Source organism: Trichosurus vulpecula, chromosome 6 (genome assembly GCF_011100635.1).
Source record: "Trichosurus vulpecula isolate mTriVul1 chromosome 6, mTriVul1.pri, whole genome shotgun sequence".
NCBI lineage: Eukaryota > Metazoa > Chordata > Mammalia > Diprotodontia > Phalangeridae > Trichosurus > Trichosurus vulpecula.
Window position 1 is genome coordinate 56,450,370 of NC_050578.1, and position 20,580 is coordinate 56,470,949.

A 20,580-nucleotide genomic window follows, 5' to 3' on the forward strand; every position below is an offset into this window, starting at 1 on the left:
CCTGTCGGGTGAGTTAAGGTGTTTCTATAGAAGAGGTGCTAGACTGTGTTAACGACTGGCGCAAAGTAATAGCAGGATAGGCTGTTTTGGTGGAAGAGAATAAAATGTGCTCCAGGTTATTATTCATGTTTTTATAATCTTGGGATAGCAACAGAGATAAAATTTACTTTTCTCTGGTAAAAGGATATACACTATCATTCAAATTGTTATTTCAAAGGCTTGTAGGAGATAATAAATTATTCACAAAATTGGCCTGTCAATTCATCATAGTTTCACTCACTCATTTAGCACGCATTTATTATGTGCTTTCTGTGGAGTGCTGAGGATACAAAGAAAAGTTAAAAAAGTAATCACTGCCCTCAAGGAATTCACATTCTAGTAAGAGGGACAACTTAAAAAAAAACTAAGTAAATACATGATACATACAGAATAGATGCAAGGTAATCTCAGGAAAGCAAAGCAGAAGATGCATTAAAGAGAGGAATGTTTGGACGCAGTGAGACCAATTAGAATGACATTACGATTGGTCCACAAAAGGTGTAATGAGGACTGGCCAGAATTAAGTAACTATGCAAGTCAAGAGAACGGGACCAACAGGAGGCAATCTTGTGAAGTTAGAAATGATGAGATTTGACAACAGATGAGAAAGGTGGGTTGAGTAAGGGTAAAGAACTGAGAATGACATTGAGGTTGTGTACCTTGGCACCTAGAAGGATGCCGGTGCTCTCCAAAAATAATGGGCAAGTTCAAGTTTAAGTGCAAATATAGAATGCCAAAAAGAATTATCAAATTTACCATCATTCAATGTAGTGAAAATTGCAACAAAAGTGGCATGTAAATAAATAAAATACTCGTTTCCAACTTCAGAATAGTTTATATACTAGTTTAAGTCTTTAAATGATATGTTCTTGGGTAGTTTAGCATTCTCTGAGAGTCAATTTCAGTGATAAGAAATTTATTAAGAAAATTTCCATTTAATAAAATTCAAAAGTCACATGATGGAGAATGCTATCTTCATCCAGAGAAAGAACTGTGAAGTTTGAATACAGATTGAGGCGCACTACGTATTCGCCTTTTTTGCTTCTCTTTTGTTTTTGTTTTTGGGGTTTCTTTTTGGTTCTGTTTCTTCTTTCTCATGATTCATTCCATTGGTTATAATTCTTCTCCACAACTTGACTAGTGTATAAATTAATTCAATGTGAAGTTATACATGGTAGTTATATGAGATTCCATGCCGTCTTGGGAAGGGAGGGGGGAGGGAGGGGAGAAAATCTGGAACTCAAAATTATGTAGAACCGTGTGTGGTAAACTAAAAATAAATAAATAAATTTAAAAAAAAATTCAAAAGTCATAGGAATTGCTTATTGTTACTTGGACTTCTATAGATAAATAATATGATTAGGGTTATCTTTGCTTATTATTAGCTAAAATCTATCTTCCTGTGACTTTGCACCCATTATTCTTATTTCTGCATCTTGGAACAAGTTTGTTGCCTATTCTTTATGACAATCCTTCAAATATTTGAAAGTAATGATGATGAATCCACCTGGTCTCCTTTCACCCCACACTTTAGTATTAACTATCCTTTGGTCCACCAATCATATGAGGTAATGTTTTTACTCTTTGCTTTTCCGTTAAGTCCCCTCTAGATATTCATCAGTTTTAAATGCTTCTCCTTAAATCTATATCAGCACAGGCATACATACTAGAAAAATAAAGTAGATAAAATGCATATTTATTGTTACATTATATAGCTAAGTAAAGTTCACTGAAATTGTCTAATTATTTATCTGTCTGTCAAAGTTGGACAAGCCTCAGTAGCTCACTGCCAGACCCAGAGTTAAAAGGAAGAAAGTGGATTATATTTTGGGACTTATTTGGTGATTTTTACTAATTTCAGGCTAACCGTTCCCAACTATATTTCTTTAACTGCAATACTCTCCTGGTGATGCCACTTGGTTGTCAATTGTGGAACATGCAGGAAAAATTGCAGTTGATCCAAAAGACGGTGGGGAAATGATTGGTAGGGCAAATGCAAATAGGACAAAGTATATTGCTAAAGATAGGAGCAAGAGAAATATCCTAGATTCTAGGATAATTCTAAGACCTAGGATTGTCAAATGTGAGATCGCTGACTGGAAAAGGAAGTAGGCTGATGACATAATGAGAGTGAGGGACAGCGTAAAGACAGACAAGGAGAAGCATTGGTTTCACTCAAGTAATAAAAGAACCAGAAGAATGTCTCCAACATTTTGAGCACATTTTCTATGGAGGATTTGTTAACAGGCTGACTGAGATAAATTAGATGAGCTTCAGTCTGCCAGGAGGCATGCTTTTATCAATAAGATCACAGTTCTTTTGAAATATCTAAGTTAGTCACTCTTCAAATTGAACTCAGTACTTCTCATGAGGTTTCCCCATTCCACAGAGTACAGCAAGATTACTTCTTTACATGATCCAGATATTATAATTCTATTAATGCAGCATGAGTCTGTGCCAGCTTTTTATCGCATTATTCTGACAGATCATAAGAAGCCTGACTACTAAAGTCTAATCCATTTGAAGAACATATCTGATTCTCTTGTTGTTTTGCCATCACTAACATTCTCTCTTTGAAAATGGAACAGGAAGCAATTTTAATCACAGTCATCTCATGATTACCTATCTATTCATTCTTGTTTTGCCTTCATGTACCATTTTTGCCTCACTTTTCTAGCAGTGTTAAGGAGGCATTAGAGAGGGGAATGACTAGAGATAGGGATGACTAAAGGTAGAAACTGAAGGAGAAAAAAGCTAAATGAAATTCATTTCCTACTAAATCATGCCATTTACCATATCATTAATAAAGTATTTTATAAAACTGATTCCCAAATTAACTATAAAGGATATTTGAAGAAAGATGCTATCTGCATCCAGAGAAAGAACTGCTAAATAGAAGCATGTATAGAATAATTTTACATATTTGTGTGTATGTGTATATTTGTATCTAATGGTGGCCATCTGGAGGAGAGAGAGAAGGAAAAAAACTACATGATAACTTTGTTGTATATTTAAAAGGAACGGCAAGTTGAACATAGTAGATTTGCAGTTTCATGTACAATCGTCTTTTACTGTACTATGTTATGGAAATTCTTTGTTTTTCCATAAAGTTAAAATAAATATTAGAAGTGTTTATTTAAATTTTGACTGGGATGAAATTTCAAAATTTTCTGTCAATTCCAAGCAGCTATACTTTTCCTATGTACTCCTTCTATATCCCTGATGATGAAGACTAGCAGTGGTAGAGTGGAATGAGTCTTAAAGTCAGATCAAAACATTAGATGTGTTCTAATTCCATAGATTTACTTCCAGTGTGATCTTGGATAAGTGACTTTATCTCTCTACACATCAATTTATTCATTTATAAGAATGAGGGGGTTGAACTATGCGATGTCTGGGTTCTTTCCAGTTCTATCATTGCAAATGGACCTGTAGATGAGAAAAGAAGGAAATTACAGAGGCAGTGAGTTATAAATCAATGGAAAGAAAAGAAATGCTGGAAATTCTCTATAGCGGAGTGGATTAGCAACTGTGAAGCAACTTAAAGCCTAAGAGTGTTGCCTGGGATATGTGTCATCGTCCACAACTTCATAAGAAGCCTGACTACTAAAAATATATCTCTTTGAAATTACTTTGTCCCTTTCATTAGCTCTGTGTCTACATCTTCTACTATTCAGTTAGCAGGTATGGTGAGTATAGATGGCTTATAGATGGCTCTTTTCATTTTAACTGGTTATATTCAAAGTTCATTTTAAGTTGTTACACTCAAAATCTAATTGTCTATTTGATTACAGGAATTACTTATCAACAGCCTACATAGATATTCCAAAATATTATTCAATTGAATTTGTAAAGGTTTTAAATTGTCAGATGAAATGAAAGGAAAGGAGTTGGCAAGTCTGCTGTTCTTATTTTAATGAAGCTACAGAAATAAAGTAGCAGAGAAATGAGAGATTATTATTCCTTAAGCAATCTTTATTCCCTAATACCATTTTCTGTGCATAGACTTGAAATAGTTTGTCAATTTTCCTTAGTTTTAAAATTCATCATGAACAAAAGCTAAACTATGCCTCTTTTAAGATTAGTAACCTTAACTAAACTATTATTTGTCATTTTCCCTGCACCAAGCCTTTATTTTTTCATTAATAATCTCATCCCTTAAAGTGAAATGAGAGCCATTTTACAAAGAAATCAATATTAACTCTAGCTCTAAAATAGGCAGATGCATTTGTGTGTGCAGACAATTTTTCACCGGAGTTCTATGAATCATGGCATATTTTGTAATGTCTTTGAAAAGTCTTGCAAAAGATGCCATTGTTCATCTTAAAAGGATTGTTTTGTGACACAGCAGAGGAATTTTTGAAACCATGGTGACTAAAAATTATCTAGCCCAGACCTAAATATGCTGCTTATTATTCAAAGGTTCTACTTTTGGGGCATGTCAGAAAGCTTGTACAATTTCTGTAGTGGCATTTAAAGTGTTTTGAAGATTTCTTCCTCTTCATCAATTAAGACATCACTAACCTCTCATTCTTATTCAACTCACTGTAAGCCACAGAAACTTTTGGCCCAAAATGTACACATTCATTTGTTCTTTCTACCTTATTTTTTTTTCTTATATCTCTCATCTCATCTCTCTTTTCCTCCTCTACTACTGCCTTTGCCTTTTCAACACCAGGAAGCCAAATTGATTCCATTCAATAAGTATTTAGTGAGCATTTACTTTGTACAAGACGATGGATTGGGCTGTTCTCCCGATATGTTCTCAATTCCGTTCTATTGGCATCTTTTCCTTCAGCATCTGCCTGGAGTTTTTGTGTTGGACAGTAAACCCACTCCTTCTATCCAGGGTCTGTAACTCATCAGACCATGTTCACTATTGCTTTCATTTAGTGATGGCTTGATACCTATTTGCATAGTTTTGAAGAAGATAAAATAAAATTTTTATGGTGATAGATTTCTCGACTCTTTATTAGCCCCATTCTTTAAAGAATTTTTTCTACAATGCTTTTGTATGCCCATATATGAAAGCAGCTATGTTCTTGGACTCCCAACACACATCAAAGTCAAACATTTTCCTTGCAAAATAATGTAAAGCTAAGAGATATATGGAAAGAAGGGAACATTGAGATCTTAGGTGTCAAATAGAAAAGGCAGTCACCAACCTCCATATTAAATGTTCTTCAGCTCTTCTAAGAAGCACATATTTGAGCATTCTCTGTAAGAGAGGTGACTTAAACTTAATCATTCTTGGAATGTTTTCCTGATAGGAAAGAGAAATTTTTATAGCACGCATTTTTTTCCTTGTTTCTCCCCCACCCCACTTTTTCTATGTATATGAGCAGGAAATTTGTTTTTCTGATTAATATAAACTTTTCACTTGAGATATGAAAGACAAGAAAATCAATTAAATCAGGGAAAGTTAAAAGGAATATGTTTATGTGGAATAGATTGGATTGCATTTTTAGAAATGTACATTATAAAAATAAGTATGCTTTATATTATCATGAAATGCCATACCAAAGACTGCTTACGATTTCTTTGGGAGGCATTATACTCAGCTGTTATGCAACAAATCCTAAAGCTTCTGTAGTAACAATAATAATATTTTGAGATTTACAAAATATCTCTGAACCTAAAATTAGGCTAGTCACTCAGTCAATAAACATTTATTAACTGTCTACTACATGCCACATGCCAGGCATTGTCCTAACTTTGAGGATACAAACATGAAAAAAGATATAATTTGGAAATGTTGAGTGTGCCAGGAACTCTTTGATCTGCCGTCTAATCAGAGGGTTCCAGGACAGTGGATACTGATGAAGCAAAGGGTACAGATGAGGATGGAGTTCCAAGGCTGATGCAATCTTGCAGAATGTTGATGTTCTTATTAATGTTGTTCCTGGGGGGGATGATGGAGAAGTCCAAAGGAGGGCAACTGTCTGGGAAACGAAAAGAGTAATCCATTGTCACCCAGATGATAAAGTACAAAAAGATGAGTCAAAACCTAGGTTTGCCAACTCTATGTACAGAGTATGGCTTCTTGTCACAATTGCTTGCTAGACTGCAGTTTAAGTGCTCTGACTCCCAACAGCTGGATACAGCTGCCTTCTAGTTTTCTGTCAACCATTTATTCATGAAATATTTGCTCCCAGCTACCTTTTTTTGAGAGACAATACTTCTACATTCTTTCTCTTTCCCCCACTCCTCACTAAAAAACTTGCTTCTTAGTACAAAGGAAGGCCTTCACAGAGTGTGTGTGTGTGTGTGTGTGTGTGTGTGTGTGTGTACGTGTACATTGTTACTAAACTTATCTATCCAACCATCAACAGACATTTATTAAACACCTGCTCTTTGGGAGGTATTGGGCTATGAGTTAGGGCCGTTTATATTCTAACTGGGACACAATGTATATGTAAGTTCATGAAACATAGATATAAAATGAGGGGTAGTATGTTGAGGGGAACACTAGTAGCTGCGAACATCAGAAAGGGTTTCATTCTGAAGAAAATGAGAAATCCTAAGAAGTGGAGTTGGTGGGCTATCTAATGGATTATAAAACTATTTCAAGCCCCTGCCAAATAATCACTTCCTATTCCTCTACTTCACCATTTCATTCCACGTGATCATAGTTTCATTGTATTTTTAGAAATAAGGATGCTTTATAATATCATGTAATGTCATATCAAAAGCTGCTTATGACTTCACTGGGAAGTCTTATGCTCAGATATGATGCACTAAATCCTAAAAGTGAAATAATAACAGAAGTAATAATAACAATTTACATCCTAGTACTAAATATAGCTTTGGGAGTTATTGTGGAGGATAGAATTGACTGGGAAATCCTCCATCTTTTCTCTTCCCTACTTTCAACGAGGTATACAGAAACAGACTTAGGGTGTGATCTTTTCTTTGTCACATCCCTTTCCTCCCTAACACAGTCCTTTAATTGGTCACACTCTATTGGAACACTTAGCATATGTTTTATCTTAGGGGAACTAAAGTGGCCTTCAGGTTCACATAATCTCTTTCTCTGCTGCCTTAGGGAGTTTAAATCAGAGACAAAGTTCTTAGTATGATGACAGTATTTCAGAGTTCCCTAATTAGGAACATTTCTAATGTTTGGTTTTCTATGCAAATCTATTTATTTTTTACTATTTCCAGCTTAGCTTCTCTATATTTGAAGTGAAACCACGATATAGGAAAAATTGAAGTATTTCTTATACTTCTGGTGAGCAGAAGCACACTTAGATTGTATCTTAGTGGTCAAACAAAGGCAAGGGGATGTTGGGAAAAGATCGGACATTTCTTTGAAACTTCCCTTAGTTCTCAAAAGAGTAATTATCACCTGCCTGAAGCCTCCAAACTTTCGAAAATGACTTCAGTTCACTGATGACACATCTCGCTTCTCCCTTCTTGATCATAACTTTGACTTGATTTCTCCTTTGGATTTCTTTTTTCACTCATTGTCCCTATGCCACTTATGCTTTCTAGCTTATTGGAGTTTGAGATACTATGTCTGCCCCCACCCCCACCCAGTCTTTTCTCAGTGTACTCTCTTGAAGGTTGTATGAATCTCTTTTAAAAGTCCCACATGCAACTCATATCAAAAATTCATGCTTTCATATCAAAGGGGTCCCTGAGAGATGTGTGTCCCTCTAAACTACAAATTCCAGAATTACTGTAAGTTCTTGAAGTGTCATTATGTAAAAAAAGCAAAAATGATATCGGCACAAGAATCAATAAATTTTTAAAGTGAAAATGCAAAATTGCAAAATATAGCATTGGTAGTGGAAGGAGAATTGAATTTGAAATCACAAGACCTGAGTGCAGATTTCACTCCTAACACTTGTGTGACCATGAGCAAAGCATTTAACTTTTCTAGACCTCACTTTTCTCATCTGTAAAATTAAGGGGTTAACCAAATGACCTCTGAAGTCCCTTTCAGCTCTAGGCTTATGCTCAGCCTATGATCACATGGACAAAAAATAATATGAAAAGGTTAGAGGACAGAAAAGAAATGACTCCTAATGTTCAAACATTCTACAATTTAAAGGACTTCTATTATTATTTTCCTTTCAAGAATTCTACACTTTAACTAGAAATGTGTTGAAGCCAGGTCTATCAGCTTATTAAATTTTCAGAGCATTTATACCTCAAAAATCAGTAATCACTACAAATAAGAACTTGAATTAGTTTTTTTTAAATTGTCTAGACTTAATGTTAATAATTAAGAGTAAGCTTTAGAAGTGTATATGGATATAGTTTGTTTTCCTGGAGAGCCCTGTTATTAAATATTAATGAGTACAAACTGGTATTTTTCTATAAACATTGCTTGAGCTCAGCAGGAGTGCAGTAGAAGGCTTATTGAATGAAATTGTCATCAGACTAGAGATCACTGAAAGTTAATTAGTAGTAGTAGTAGTAGTAGCAGCAATTAATAATAATAACTGGCATTAATATTGTGCTTTAAGGTCTTCAAAGAGCTTTTCACCAGCTATCTCATTTAAACCTCACAGCACCTCTGACTTTAAACACATTGGTCTCCAGTCAAAACTTATTGTTTTCTGCTTCCATTTCTTGGCTCACACTATTACCCTCATTCTGTTGCTGTTCAGTTGTGGCCAACTCTTTATGACCCTATTTGGGGTTTTCTTGGCAAAAATAGAGGTTGGCCAATACCTACTCCAACTCATTTACTCATTTGAGAAAATTGAGGCAGGCAGGGTTAAGTGACTTGCCCAGGGTCACACAGCTACTAAGTGTCTGAGGCTAGACCTGAATTTAGGAAGATGTATCTTCCTGACTCCAGGCCCTCCAGTCTATCTGCTAGGCCATCTACCTGCCCCACCCTAATCTACCTTGCCTTAATATGGTCTCTGCACCTCCATTAAGCCTTTGAAGATTCCTGCAGTCACAGCTAGATCTTTATTTGAATTCAATGTTTTTACCCATCTTTTGTTCATAGATTTTGTTCTGATTGCCTGGTAAGTTCTCCTTGATATTTAATATTTAGATTTGGCTTGCTTTTATAATGATGGTCACATCTTTTTCTTCTCAATTCAGCTATTTTTCTGCATTTTTTAAAAAATTTACTATTGTATTCTAGATCTAAGATGTACTTACTCACTTTTCAGAAGTTGTATTAGGTCTAGGGAATTAATTAATGAGTCCCTCTAGTAAAATTGATGTTGGTTGTTTGGTTAATTTGGGGTCACTCAAATAAACATCCATACCCTTTGTTTGTCTTTTGGCTTACTCATTTTATTTTTATTTTCCTTGAATGCAGTCTATTTTTTTTCCAAAATATATTTAAAAATGAGTTAGTTTTAATGAGAGTAATATTTCTTTGTGCCTCCTCTTATATTCCTTAGTTTCTTCCTAGACATATGAGCTTTGGGAGTTCTTAATGGAATTAGGTATTGAAGCACATTGAAGCAATTTTTAATATTCCAAAGTAAGGAGAAGAGTAAAATAAAAGCCAAGAAAGAAGACAAAAGATGACCAGCATGCAAATTTTTTAAGTCAAAGGACTTGACTGGAATTAAGATTCCCCCCACTACACACACACATCCCCCTTCCTTTTCTAGGAAGGGAATGCCTGGAAACTCTGATTTCCATACAGATTCAAGAAATATGCACAACAAATTTATATTCCATTGCCATTAACTAGTGTAGCTAAAGTGGCTCTTGTGATTATTTGCCAAAAGGTGATATTGTTTACTTTTAAATGCCTGCTCAGTTCCACTCCATCAAAGTCTATCAGACTAACTCTTCTCTCCTTCTCCTTTTCTCCTCACCCTTTTCAACCCAAGACAGAGGTATTCTTGATTTTGTACATGTCCACTCCTTAACATATATTTATAATCACCTTAATTTGTACCCTCCATACTTTTCACCTGGTCTACTGCAATAACCAGCTAACTCCTCCCTGCCTCCAAGCTTTCCCTTTCAATTCATCCTACATATCCTACACACATTGTCTCCTAAGATTTGGAGATGAAATGAATATTTTTTTAATTTAAAAAAATATTTTATTTTAAATATTTTCTTGTTAAATTTTGTGTTTTAAATCCTCTCCCTCCTTCGAACCTCCTCAACAATCACTGAGAAGGTAAGTAGTATATCAATTATACATGTGAAATCATGCTAAAAATATTACCATATTAGCCTTATGGCCAAGAAAAAACAAAAAAGTGAGAAAATTATACTTCAATTTGCATTTGTGTTCATCATTTCTGTCTTTGGAATTGGATATTTTTTTCCATCATTAATCCTCTGGAATTGTCTTGGATCATTGTACTGCTCAGAGTAGCCAAATCTTTCACAGTTGACGATCCTTACAATATTGCTGTTACTGTGCACAATGATCTCCTGTTTTGTTTTCTCTTTTTTACTTTACTTTACATTGGTTCGTATAAGTCTTGCCATGTTTTTCTGAAACCACTTACCTTGTCATTTCTTATAGCACAGTACTGCTCCATCACAATCATGTGCCACAGTTTCTTCAGGCACTCCTCAATTCATGACCATCCCCTCAATTTCCAAATCTTTGTCACCATAAAAGAGTTGCTATAAATACTTTTGTATGTATAGGTCCTTTTCCTTTTTAAAAAAAAATCTTTTTTGGGTACAGACCTAGTAGTAATATTGCTGAGTCCAAGGGTGCTCACAGTTTTATAGACCTTTTGAGCATAGTTCAAAATTTTTCTCTAGAATGGTTAGAACAGTTCACTATGCCACCAACAATTAATTAAAATACCTATTTTTCCTCATCCCCTCTAGTATTTGTCATTTCTGATAGGTATGAAGTGGTATCTCTGAGATATTTTAATTTGCATTCTCTTATCAATAGTAACTTAAAGCATTTTTTACGTGATTGAAGATAGCTTTGATTTCTTCCTCTGAAAACCATGTGTTTACTTCCTTTGATGATTTCTTAATTGGGGAATTGTTCTTATTTTTTATAAATTTTACTTAGTTCTCTATATATTTAAGAAATGAGAACTTTATCAGAAAAACTTGCTGTAATTTTTTATATTGTTTCATTGTCTATGGTGTCTTTCCTCAAAATATAATTTCTCTGATTATCGCTATTAAAAAGATCTACTTATGCTTTTGCTTTGTCTAAGCTCATGATTGTTACCCCTGCCTTTTTTACTTCAGCCAAACTGTATTATATTTGCTCCAGTCCTCTACTTTAACTCTGGATATGTCTTTCTCTTTCAAGTGTTTCTCTTGTAAATAACAAATTGGTGGATTGTAGTTTCTAATCCATTCTCCTATCTACTTCATTTTATGAGTGAGCTCCGTCCATTCATATTCACAGTTATTATCACTGTGTATTTCCCTCCATTCTATTTTCTTCTGTTTATTTTTCTCTCTCTGTTTTTATCCTTTCACTCCTCAAAAGTTTATTTTTCATCTAACCATGGTCTCCCTTAATCTACCCTCCTTTTTATCATCCCCACCACCTTTTGCTTATACCCTTCCCCTCTGATTTCTCTATTGGGTAACCTTCTTATATTAAAGATGAAGAAAGAGATCACATCACTCCATTGGCCCCAAACATTCAATGATTATGATAGACCACTATATAAATTTTAAACCACTTAACTGCCAATTTAAGGCCTTCTACAATCTGACTTCAACCAGGCTTTCTAATACTGAGCATGCTCAATATCTTACCCCCCTGAACCTTTGTTTATATTCTTCCTTATTCCTGAAATGTCATTTCTTTTGACATCTTATCTGATATTAAAGACCTAAGTTGGATCCTGTCACCCCCTGAAGCCCTGTCTTGATCCTTCAGACAAAATGTAACCTTTTAACCTTTTTTCCTATGCTACTAGCATCTTACAAATGTCTCTCTCATGTCTTTATCATATTTTACTTTCTATCACATTTATATATACATATATATTATTTTTCTTCATCTGTAAGCTATTCAAAGATAGAAACTAATTATTTATTTTTATATTTCTAGCAATGCCTATTCTGTGCCTAATAGGTGCTTAAGAAATGTTTGTGTTTGTGTAATGATGCATGCTACATGCTAGTCTTTCAGTGTCTCCTCACTTGTAAATTTACAATATATTTGTCTTTTCTTTATCTTTTGAGGGATAATCTGTTATACTGAAATTTCATTCTTAGTCTTTAGTGCCATACTAAAAAGCAATTATTTAAAAGTTTTATAATCCTAAATGTGTATTACAATACTTATCATTTTTGCTATGTGTCTGTCTTTGCCATTTAGAGAATCATGTTTGTCTTTTCCTTCAAAGACCTGGCCCCTCTGATATTTGATCAGCCCATCTAAGGGTCAGCCAAGCTTCATTTCTCCCTTAGACAAATAGCTTGTCTCAGATTTTCCAGGCTAATCTCCTCAAAGTTCATAGTATTTTGGCAAAGTAGATTGAAAGTTTTGTTCATGTTTTTGCCCATTACCTTTATTCCCATGCAGTTCCCAGGAAGTTTAAATGACTTTGAATGTCAAAAGACATTATGTTGTAATAGGAGTCTGTGGCTGAAAGCATGAATGATGTTAATGTCTGTTTAACACTGCTAACAGCTTCTACAGGAAAAGGTCGGGACAAGTGGAGAGAAAAGGTAATCACAAAAAAAAGTGTGTGTTATAATACACATCATTTATTTGACAACTTCCATAAGAAAGCTCAAAGCAAATCCAACAAAGAAATGCATGCTTCATATTTATCGAGCAAATCACTACCACTTATAATACTTTCTTAGTTATATAATTATCCTTCTTAAAAGTACATTACAAACTTTGGAATCATTAGCAACACCTTCTAAATTGCTTCAGTCAGTGTCATTTAGTGCCCTGGGAGAAGTGAGCATCATTCACCCCATTAGATCATTCTGGAGAATTTTCTGCCATATCCTAGATACATGTCTAGATAAAACATCAGACATCTCTACTTCTGTTATGAAGTTAACAAGGAAAGGGAAAGGGAGAGCACAAACATTTATTAAGTACCTACTCTGTCCTAGGCACTGTGTTATTACTTTATAAATATTGTCTTATGTGATTTGATCCTAAAAACAATCCTGTCAGGTAGTTGCAATTATTATCTGCATTGTATAGTCAAAGAAACTGAAGAAGCAGAGGTTAATTGACTTACCTAGGGTCACATAGCTACTAAGTGTGTGTGATTGGATTTGAACACAGATCTTCCTGTCTGCAGGTCCAGCTCTCTAAGCCGCTGTGCCACCTAACTACCTATAATAACAAATAGCCTCCTCAGCACCCTTGCCAAAGAGTCAACAGTGGCTGGTGGTATAGAATGATGATGTTGCAAGTCTTGTTGCTAAGGATTTGGTAGCCAAGGAAAGGAGAGGAAGTCTGTGCATCTAGTATAGGCAGCTTTATTGAGGATATTAACAGAGGAAGGGAGGAAAGGTATAGGATCATAGCTAGCAGAGTTGGATTAAGTGTTTTTTTTCAAAGAAGCATGGAAACATGAGTGCATTGTAGGGATCAAGAAAGAAATCAGTAGCTAGGGAAAGGTTAAAAATTCTGTTGGAGAAACCAAGAGAGGATGGAATTAGGGGTGCACATAAAGGGCTATCTCTTCATGTGATACAGAAATGAAGGTGGGGATAATATGGGAAGAAAAAATGATTAATATGAGATGAGGAATGGGAGGAAAGGAAGAGCTCTTGGCAATTGGCCCCAACTTTTCTGGTGAAGTATGTGAAGACAAGGTCTTCAACTGAGAGAGTGTGGTGAGGCAGTACTTATGGAAGTTTGAGGATGGATGAAAAGGTTTGAAATATCCACTGTGATGAGTAGAATAGTAAATTGATTAGCGAGGGGGAAAAATGATTGACTTTCAGTGTGGATGGTCCAGTTGAGATTATGTAATTTAAAATTTTAGTTGACCCAATCAGCATGGTTTTGTGATTTTCTTCAGCTCTGTTCAGTAACATGTGAAAAAGAATGAAAGAGGCCCATCATGGGAATAATCCAAACTTTGGGATTAGCTGCTATGCTTAAGTGATAGGATAAGGTGGCAAGAGATTTGAGTGGAGAGGACAATGTAGAGTTGAAGTGATTCACCAATGGAATGATAAAGTAAAGAAAAGAGAGCATAGTCAGTGCCAGGTGATGACTTTACAAAGAATTGAGGGGTTGAGGGAATGGAGCCCATAATAAATAACAGAATTAGGAGGCATAAAGCATTGGGAAAAGTAAACTACTCAAATATTATGATTAAGTAAAGAATTTTGAAGTTCATGGATATGGAATTAGAATGCTTTCTGTGATGGCAAGATCAAGAATATGACCATATTTGGGTGTATCTGAGGTGGAGTGGAAGGCATGGGAATTGAAAATATTGAGCAAGTAGGAAGTTGAGGTCATCAAGAAAGCCTCAGCAACACTGATGAAGTGGTCTAGTATGAGGGCAGACATTGGGGTAGAAAGACTTTAAGCCAGTAAACAAACTCAGTGAGTAAGGAAGGAGAAGAGTATGGCCACTCAGATCTGGAATGAGTGGTAATTTTGGATACCATGAACCTTGAAGGAGGAGAGGTTGTTGAACAATAGCAGTAGAGGGTTAGTCTAAAAGTTGCAATGGGGAACCAAGAGTGCCTTGCCTGTCTTTCTTTTTAATGAAACATAGGCAATTTTGTTCAATTTCACAATATTTCAGGTTCTCTCTAGAACTAAATATCTAGCAAAATGTATTTACTCGAGTGGTAATTTTTCCATGTGTTCTTCTTCTAAAGTATTTTAGTACAAACCAGAGTTTTGAGTAGCTCAGTAAGGAACCTCTGACTTGCTATTCTGATTGATTTTTTTCTCATTATTCATCTCATTATTCACATCTGACTTTGAAAAGAAAGGCTTTTGATCTTTACAATCACTTGTTAATAGGGTGAGACTACCTTGTTACCCATAACCACATGGCCCAATTTGGAGTCATTCTTGGCTTGAAACCTGGCATTTCTAATCAAATTGACTATCCATCTTTCAGCTTATTCAGGAGTCATGTTCGACTTATCTGCCAACATGCTAATTCTGATGGGTGCAACAGAGAGGTCCAATATGAAGAGTAGAATAAGTTGGGTAATATGAAACAGAGTACAAATAATACTGGAGATGGTGGCCAGGGATTTCATGCCACAAAGAGGAAGCCAGGTCACTCTGAGTGTCAGAGGGTGGAAGTGAGAAAGGAAAAAGTTTAAAATGAAAGACGGCATCATCATTGTTAACTATATAGCAGGATTTGCAGAGAGCACAGTGGAAGGGACAGGTAGACAGCTGCTAAATTCAGCTTAAGGATAGAGAGTGGATACTGTTTTGGTGGTGTTGGCAGTTTCTGGGCCAATGTATGTATTATGTCTACTTTCTTTAGTGATCCACTGTGTGACATATTCGGTTGGGAAATATGATTATCCGTACTGAGTGGGATCTAAAAGACTAAACACAAAGTCAAGTGTCATATCAGGGCAGCAATATGTCCATAACTGTGTAAATGTTATATATTTGGTCTAAAGCGATTTATTTCACTGCATGACATTTGCCACTTTCATATATAATATCTGAAAATGTGGTCTGTGCCAGTAATGTCCAATGGAATTTTTCCCTTGATAAACTTGCATTGAACATTTTACCATATTTGCCACTTGATGTGGTAAAAGATCAGAGGATCATAGACTGAGAACTTAAAGGGACCTTAAAAGCAGTAATGACTATAACCCCAGTCATAAAGCTCATTGGTATAGGACTCTCTGCTTTAGATGGAGATCAATGCCCTGCACATTTTTCATGAATGTGGTAGAGTGGAAAAAGCTGTTCCAATTTTTTTTATCCTCTTTGAGTCACTGACTCTCTTCAGACTTTTGGCACTTCTGGCTTCTAGATTTTACCTTCCAAAGAGAAGGTGGAAGATGTCAACCACACTTTAGGCTGCTTAATGGAAAGATTCTTGAAAGGAGCTGATGTGAGAGGAACAGTTTTCATCATGTTCCTATCCCTAGCTTGTTACACTAGCAACCAAGGGAGCTTCCCCTTTGGTGAGATCTAGGATGTTTCTCTTGGATAAACTTAATTACCTTACTCCTAACGGGAGGGCTCCTTCACTTTATATTGTCCATATATTCTCAAATGTATCTTTTTTTCTGAATCTGCTTTTGTTGTGACTTAAATAAATGGATATCATTGCTGTTTACTATATGTGTTTATTGTGGTGGTATTTGGAGGGAAAGGGGTCAAGCTTTGGCTATAGAGCTTGGGGTCTTCATCCCCCAGAATATTGGAAGAGTGATCAAAAATTAGACTGAACTTGAAGATCATGTACCCTAGATTAACAATATTTAAGGGAGCAGATAGATACAATTCTTGCCTGGTACCCTCTCTCTCTCCCTCTCTGAGGAGAGCAAAGGGTCAAGCCTCTGGCATTAGTTTACTGATTCCGCTTCTGGCAGGAATCAAAATCTCTCTCAGAAAAGAGATGTCTCTTCTGCCCCTCTTTGAGCTGTGTGCCAATAGCCCCATACTGCATATTGGGGATATAGCCCTTGGTGCTCTCATTTGAACAACTTAGAAACTTAGACCCAGATATGTTAAATAACTTGGCCAAGATCATATAGGTAATAAGTAGCAAAGCATAGAAATATAATATTAAGTTTTAGGGTGTGTGTGTGTGTGTGTGTGTGTGTGTGTGTACTTCTAAGGGCATATATGTCCAAATATCTATTTTGAGGGGAAACATCAAGACCTTGCATCAGGGAAAGCCTCTTTAACTGTAAGCAGCCAAGTACCAGAAATCTGAGAAGTGATAGGGAAAAGAAGGCAGTGCTGAGGCCAAGAATTATACAGAATGCAGATGGTCCTCATACATATATAATTTTTCATGTGTGTGTATGTATCAATCATTATGTGCCCCTGAAAGACACACAGCTATATTTGATTCCTTCATATACTTAAACCCATAATTTATGAACCTCCATTTCTATTTAATCTTTTCAAACCAAACTAGAATGAAACAACTTCAAATGAAAAGGCATTTAATCAAAGCAGGATGATGAGGTACATCAAATAAACTGAAATTAGGAGTGAATATTCCCCCAAAGCTGCTTTCCCAGTGCATCTCTATAGGAGCCAGCTATCCTTATTTCCAAGCTTACTCTTCTGTTTTCCCCACACAGCAGGATAGGGGGGAATGGTATAATATATCAGTGTTCAGGAAAATCACTGTAGCTCATGGGCTCACACTACAGATGGTCACAGCAAAACCTGACTGCTCCTTTGGTCATACCACCTACTTGTGGCCACCTACATCCAATCCACACCATTCAGACCCTTCCCCCCAGGCTTTTACCTTTCTACATCCACTACTACATCTCCATTGGTCTTTAACTAAATCTCTAAATCTATTGTCTTAACAGTCTTTATGCTCAAGACCTGGATAGGAGTTGCCATGTTGAGGAGCCTTCACATAATCTTTTAAGAGATATACTTCAGAGAGAACATGTAATCCATTCTCACCTAGGAATGCATTTTCACATATAATAAATTTGTCTTCATTTGAATTTTCTTCTAGGAGAAGTGTAATTAGAAATAGAATTTTAAGTGTCTGAAAAATAATGAAAGAGCCTTGAAATGATGAAAGAGCTTGAAATCTGACAAATTTCTTGAATATTCAATTTAAACTGAAAGGTAATAGTAATAATAAATTTATATTGTGTTTCAGACATTATATCATTAGTATTATTTCACTGATCATAGGTTTATCAGCAATGAAAAAAGTTATTTTCTCTGCCATTAGCCTCTTTTTTTCACTGTCATCATTTTCCTAGAAATTTCTACTCTTTCTAGTAGCTGTTGTGTGTGTGTCTAGCTATATATATATTTTTTTCTTATAGCTTACTATTAACCCTAACCCTGAATAAGACTTGTGTTTTCTTGGTAGCACCTGTTCTGTTATTATCTGGTGCTTTTTCCTGTGACCCACCATGTGCTGTGTACTGTGACTAATAGATGTACTCCCTATGGAGAAGTAATACCAAATGCACTCTAAGGCTGTATCTAAGGCCAGACCTCAATCTGTAGACAGAGCTGATGATCACCGGCTGTTTGTAGTGATGACCTACCCCTAGTGAATAAAACTGGAAATATGGGTGGCAGACTGTCCTTCTGGCTATTGGCAGAGATTCAGTGGGCACAGCATGCAGGTGAGGGATAAAATTATGTTCCTCCCATTGCTGTGATATCCAAATAATATCCCTTTCTTCTGATAACTGAAAAAAATAGAACAGAACTTTGTCTGAATAAGCATATCTACCATTTACTTTCAATTTATAATATTCTTTGTGACTGACAAGAGTCTAGTTGGAGCCAAAGGTTTGAACTTTTATGTCAGTTTTTATTAATTGCAATTAATTGCAAAGTTGAGTCAATGTCATCTTCTTGCCTAGTTATTGTTCTTTTCTCTATATTACTAAGTTTCAACCATTCAAACTCTACTGCAGAGAGCACAACTCCAATGTTGTTCAAATGCCAAATGTATGTTGGCCTAAAATACTTTTATGGAGAACTCACACAAGACAGGTGCTCACATGGTGATCAGAAGAAGCCATAAAAGGACAATCTCAAGGTCTCTCTGAAGAACTTTAGAATCAACTACAAGATATGGGAAACACTGCCAAAAGATGGCTCAGAATGGCATGCCCCCCAAAAAGACACTATAAAAATTTAGAGATATCTCCACTGCAAGTGTTCATATGGACTATTTGTGCCCAGCCTGTGGGAGCATTCAGAGCTTGTATTGGTCTAATCAGGCTCAATCAGACACACTGTACATTGACTCCAACATAGTGATGTCATTGTGATCTTCTTTAAGAACCAAAGACAACAACCAACCAAGTTCCTGATTATGTGCGTGTGTATATTTGTGTACATTCATATATTTAGTAACAAGATCCTATAATATTAGTGACAGCAGAGATATAAGAATATGTTGAAGTTGTTATGTATTTATAAGTATTATCAAAAAGTTGCATCTATGGGCTTTACTCCTAAAAGGTCCCAAGTATAGGCCATGACTCAATACTGTGATATTTCAGTGAATGGATATAGGTACTCCCTGTATCAGTGAATATTATAACCTACCTACATTTTCTCCAATTAAGCCGCATAAAAAATCTGCCCAATTCTATGATTTTTTTAATTGTCTGTTGATTTTAGTTCAGCACTTGGACTGCTAATTCATTCTCCCCTCTCTCTCTCTCCCCCTCTCTCTCCCTCTCCCCTACATGACCAAGGACTCTATCTCCTTTTCCAATCATACATTTCCTGAAAAACATCCTTTATTCTATTTGTCAAACATAGATTGTCATCGGAAACATACTGTAGTTTTTTTTTTAATTGCCATGTTTCTCTCCATTGACCTTTACGCCACCTGCAATTGTAATTCTGCAGAGATGACCATGTTCCATGATCCATACAGAATCCCTAGGGTATACATTGTACTTTATGAGAATATGATACATATAAAAGTATATGATGAAAATATAAAATAGGTTTCCATTTTTACCAATGCTCTTATAAAAGAAACAGGGTCAAGTGACCCATAAAACTCATAGCTCACAGCCAGTTAGTATGTTGAGCATCTCAGTGGATGAGTATCTCAAGCAGTCTGTTTCAGGAGCTGCTATGGGTTGATTAAGTCCAACTCTTAGTATTGTACCTGATACATTCCACTAGTGATTCAGTCCGGCTTGTTGACATTGTTTCCGTTCAAATTATTTCAGTATAAAACAGAAAAAAGCCTGATTTTTCAAACCTTCACCACATCCTCTGTCTTCGCTCTAAGGGACTTACTAAGGAGTCTTCTGTTAGGCCCCTATTTTGCCCACCTGGATTGCATGTCCCAGATACAAGAACATCTGATTGGTATCTGTCTTGCTGGCCCTATAGTCAGGGCACTATATCATGATTAAGTCTTCATAAATTAATAATTTCAGTAGAACACCTCTGATGAAATTGATGGAGGGGGTAATATTTCCATTTAGCTTTTTAGCTCCCCCCTCCGCCCCAGTAGTTATAACTACTTCTTGCTGTGCAATTTTTTGTTTAATTTAGAAATTCAATTCAGCAAACATCTGTTAAGTACCCACTATGTGTAATGTAGTGGGCTGGGAATGACTAATATTAACACAAGAAAAAATACATTGCCTTTAGACCAGTGCCTGAGGTGCAGGTTTAGGGAATTTTTTTTTAATATTCCCCATATGCACTGGTATTTGAGGGCAGGTTGGAGCCACCATCGGTTACTGTAGAACTAGCTCTTCAACTTATCAAACACTTCAAAGACTTGCTATTATATTTTCAGAATCAAAGCAGGAAAACAGGCAAAAAGAAGTGGAAAAAGCCAATTTTTTAATTTATATGTTGCTATCCTTATCGCTACTGGGTCTGTGGGGGGAGATGATGGCTGACCTCCCAGCTTGGCTATGACTAAATCAAATATGTAATTGTGTATGACCTGGACCTCTTATTTGCAGAGCTGTAAA